This window comes from Gossypium hirsutum, chromosome A08 (assembly GCF_007990345.1).
Source record: "Gossypium hirsutum isolate 1008001.06 chromosome A08, Gossypium_hirsutum_v2.1, whole genome shotgun sequence".
NCBI lineage: Eukaryota > Viridiplantae > Streptophyta > Magnoliopsida > Malvales > Malvaceae > Gossypium > Gossypium hirsutum.
In genome coordinates this window covers 108,086,143-108,090,671 of record NC_053431.1, presented here as the reverse complement: position 1 = coordinate 108,090,671, position 4,529 = coordinate 108,086,143, and the positions used below count along the sequence as shown (strand labels likewise).

The window sequence follows — 4,529 nt, the reverse complement described above, 5'->3', positions numbered from 1 at the left end:
TGTAAAAAGGGAGAAAAAGGTAGGCAATAGTTGAACAAATCAATGGAGAAAAAAAAAGCAAACAAGCACAACAAAAATGCTCTTGCCACTAGGTCAAGAGGTTGTTAGCAACATGTGTTATTTTTTATATAAAATAAATAGTATTAGAAATCTCCGCATTTCTTAGGCTCCGCTAGGCATGAGTTGTAAAGCTACTTCATACTTAGGACAATGATCGAACCTTTAACCACTAATCAAAGTAAACCCTTGTCATCTCTCTTAACCTGTGGAATAAATATATATGGTTGATAAAAGTTTATACTTAATCACAACCCATGCTGAATTGTGTTAGAATCCACACTATCATGTCTTGATCTTAAATAAATTTAGTTCGAATGTTAATAGTTTATTAAAATATAAAATTTCAAAATTTAAAGGCAATGTTACTGTACAATAAAAAAATTAAGAAAAATAAAACATGCTGTAGAATGCATATAAAAATAACATAAAAAGTACATAAGTATATTAAAATTCATACAAAAATTTATATAGTTATACATGATTATAACATAAAAATAATATATATTTTACTCAAATAAGTTTCTATAATTTGATTTGTATTTAAATTAGCATTATTTCAAATGAAATATAAATTTATATTAAGAATTTCATTTAAAAATAAATTGAAGTTTAAAGACTTATTTGAATGTTTATTAAGTGTAAAGGCTGAATTAATAGAAAATGCTGGGTTTTTTTTAAATATTTATCGGATTAGTTTTTTTAAAAATTTGTGGGATTAGGTCGATTTTTGAAAATTTATGGGACCTATTCTCTCTCCTAAACCTATTTAGGGTGTTTTTTTTAAGTTTTAAGATTACGTTAGGGTTTAAGGTTTAGATCATTTTAATGGGTTTAGAGTTTAAGGTCAAGTTTTTGAATTTACCAATTCAACTTCAATTCTTAACACCAATAAAAAATTTATTAATTTCACTAGAGTGATAGTTTGATTTTTTTTCCTGTTAAATATATGGTGATCATGTAACAAAAAAAAAACATTACAATGGACATAAATTTAATAGATAATTTGGTAGCTAATGTTGAATTTTTATAAACATTATTCCAACAGCAAAACTATTTTTTTTTTCAGAATAATTTGAGATTTCTTGGCAGGAATGATGACTCACTTAGGTTTTCATATGAATTGGATTGTTCTTATAATGAGATGTGTTTGTTCGGTCTCCTATTCTGTAAGTCTCAATGGTTCGAACAGTGAGTGGTTCTCATCTTCAACCCTTATTAATGAAGCTAAACAAAAAGGGCTGATGAAGGGTGCTTTTGTTGGAAGGGAAAGATTTTTTATAAGCCACTCGTTTTTTGCGGACGATTGTATTCTTTTTGGAGATACTTTCATTGAGGGAGCCAAAGTGGTTAGAAATATTATCAAGGAGTATGAGATGATTTCGGGTCAGAGGGTGAATTTAGATGAATCTCTGATCTATTTAAGGGCTAATGTAGGTACAGATGTCAAAGACAGAATAATTAACATTTTGGGTGTCAGGGCAGCATCAAATCCAGAGAAATACTTAGGGTTGCCAATGATGGTTGGACGGAAGAAGACTTGGGATTTTTCCAATTTTATTGATCGATTTAGAAAATGTATCGCAAGTTGGAGTTTACGCTATTTATCAATGAGGGGAAAGAAGTATTTGTTAAGTCAATTTTGCAGGCTATTCCGGTTAACGTTATGCAATGTTTTGCTTTGCCAAAAAATTTGTCGCAAACTTGAAGGCATCATGAATAAATTCTGGTGGTCCAATAATAAATTATCTAAAGACATTTATTGGAGTAATTAGGATGTTTTGTGTTGTCCAAAAAGTGATGGTGGGCTGGGGTTTAAAAATTTGTTTTTGCTTAATAAAGCATTATTAGCAAAACAAATTTGGTGTCTTTTATCCTAGCCCAATTGTTTGTTTGCTAAAGTACCTAAGGCCCGTTATTATCTTCATTCAGACATTCTATCAGCAAAGATAGGATCTTACCTATCATTTACCTGGAGGATCATTTACACTGCTAGGGATCTAATTGAAGATGGGATCTTATGGTGAGTTGGAAACGGGGATAGCATAAACATTTGGAATGACCTTTGGCTTCCTGGAATTGAAAACAACAGAATATCAGGACACAATATAAGCCCAAATTGGACAACAGTGGACCAGTTAATTGAAGCTGAAACTAGTACCTGGAACAAGGAACTGGTTCATAACATTGTTGATGATGTGTATGCAGCTCGCATTCTGTCCATTCCGTTATCAGGAGCTAGTTCAGAGGATACGTTGGTCTAGAAGCACGAGGGCTCGAGGGGATACTCAGTAAAAAGTGGATATCGGATCTTAATTACAGAATATCTTCTAAACACAAACTACATCAATCCTAACACTGTGGGTTACAAGGATTTTTACAGGTCTTTATGGGCTATACGCATACCAGCAAAAGTTAAAATACATGTCTGGAGATTGCTCAACAATTTCTTGCCTAATTACTGTAATCTGAATCAAAGAACCTTGCGGGTTAGTGTTGATTGTCCACTTTGCAAGGATGCACCAGAGAATACTGACCATTTATTGTGGTCTTGTGATATAGTACAACGGGTCTGGGCATCTCTTCAAATCAAAATCGCTCCAGTTGACAACGCCTTGAGCTGCAAAAATGACTTTGTTAATACTTTTTGCTTAGCAGATGATCTAAACAAACAGTTTATTGCAATTTCCCTATGGGCCCTGTGGTACAAAAGAAATAAGTTGATTTATAAAGGTATTAAATTTTCTTCGCAGGAATTGTTAGGTTTCATTCGAGGCTTTAGTCAATAACTTAATCTATGCCAAGAGAAAATGGAAGTGTCCTGTACTTCCCTGCCGAATGAAGTTTGGAGGCCTCCAAATCTAGGTTTTATCAAATTAAATTTTGATGCAACTTTTCAAAGTGAGTCTAAAACTTCTTCAACAAAAGCCCTAACTAGAGGTTTTGAAGGAGAAATAGTAGGAGCAGAAACTTATCTGGTTACGGATGTTGCTGACGCGTTCGTGGCTGAAGCTAGGGCATGTGAAAGGGCTTTACTCTTTGCTCAGTGAATGGGTTTCTGATGCTTGTTAGTGGAAGGAGACTCTCTGACGGTGATCAAAAAGCTTAAGGAAATGGAAGCAGACAAATCACTTTTATTAACCATATTTGAATGCTGGAAAAAACACTTTGAAGAAGTTCATTACCTATTTTTTTCCTCGTCGAATCAATGAAGCGGCCCACACTTTGGCGATGGAAGGGAGGAGAAGACAATATTCTGTTACTTGGGTTGATAGGGTTCTTGGCTCGGTTTTGATGATAGTGGAAAAGGATCGGGCAGATCAGTCTCAAAGGCTCCAAAACTCATTGTAGACTACTTTGATTTTGGATAAGGTTCTTTCGAATCTCCATGGTTAGAGTCAAAGCTTTGGATTTCTCTGTTCTTTCATCTGGACGTTCGTCTTTTACCAAGAAGGGAGAAGCTGGTTTGACTGGTATTTTGAGTTTTCTTTTCTTCAGTTTTGGCCGAGGGTGGGTTTTGTTTTTTTTTTTTTGTTTTTTCCAATGGGCGGTTTCTTTAGTGCTTTTGTTTTTTTGTTTCTTTTTTAGCCGTTTGGTTTAATGTTGTCTAGTCTTTTCATGTCTTTTCAGTTTGCTCACAGCTTTAATCCTTCAGTTTTCCCACTTTGAGCCAAGAGCTTAATAAATATCAGTCTATTCAACAAAAAAAAAATTCATGTAAATTTTTTTTATCAATGTAATCATCAATATTAACTATTTGAAGTAAACATCATAATAATAAATAAAAATAAAAATAGGACAAAATAAATCAGTCTATGTATCAATATTAAAACTTTACTTTTATGTACACATTATTTAATTAAAATTATATTCAATTGAATTGTACAATTAATTGATTAATCGATTGAATTGTTAATTGTGTTCGTGTTTGAGGTAAACATTGTGAAGGGGGTTGACAATGGGAAGTAGTAGATATGAAAAAGCTACTCACGTGCCCTGAAAATATTATATGGGAATCCCGAGATATTTTATTTGCAGAAGCATCGCTTGCAAAAAATATTAGGAAAACCTTTCAGGGTTGACAATGGGAGAGTGAAAATACTCCCAACAAGGCGCGTTTGAGTAAAGTGGACTGAAAGTGCCCAGTTGGACAAATAAAGGGCAGTCACATTTGCTACGAGTCTGTTGTGAAAGAAATTAGGGACAATGCAGAACAAGCCAATAGCATGCATTCTATGTTTTACTCGCATCCAAATTTATCATTTTGGGTTAAGGAGCTCAAAAGACCAGACCAAGGTATTTCTGGGGGAGGGTACCATGTAAACCTGAGACGACAGACCAGCGACTATGGGAGATTTGACACACTCCATTATCCATGCGCCCATGCAATTGTAGCATGTTAATTGGTACGTTTGGATCGCATGAGCTTTGTGGGAAAAGTGTACAAACTAGAACATATGGATAACATGTGG

At 34.0% G+C, this 4,529-nt stretch overlaps 1 long non-coding RNA gene across 1 annotated transcript; it reads right to left on the bottom strand.

Annotated features, from left to right (window-relative positions):
- Window positions 1-1,787: 1,787 nt before the first annotated feature.
- LOC107938336 (uncharacterized) lies at window positions 1,788-3,650 on the bottom strand. The gene is made up of 3 exons (XR_001694864.2): window positions 3,243-3,650; window positions 2,219-3,161; window positions 1,788-2,130 (listed from the first exon to the last, which is right to left on the bottom strand). It is a non-coding gene; the product is annotated as an uncharacterized lncRNA (long non-coding RNA).
- Window positions 3,651-4,529: the final 879 nt, after the last annotated feature.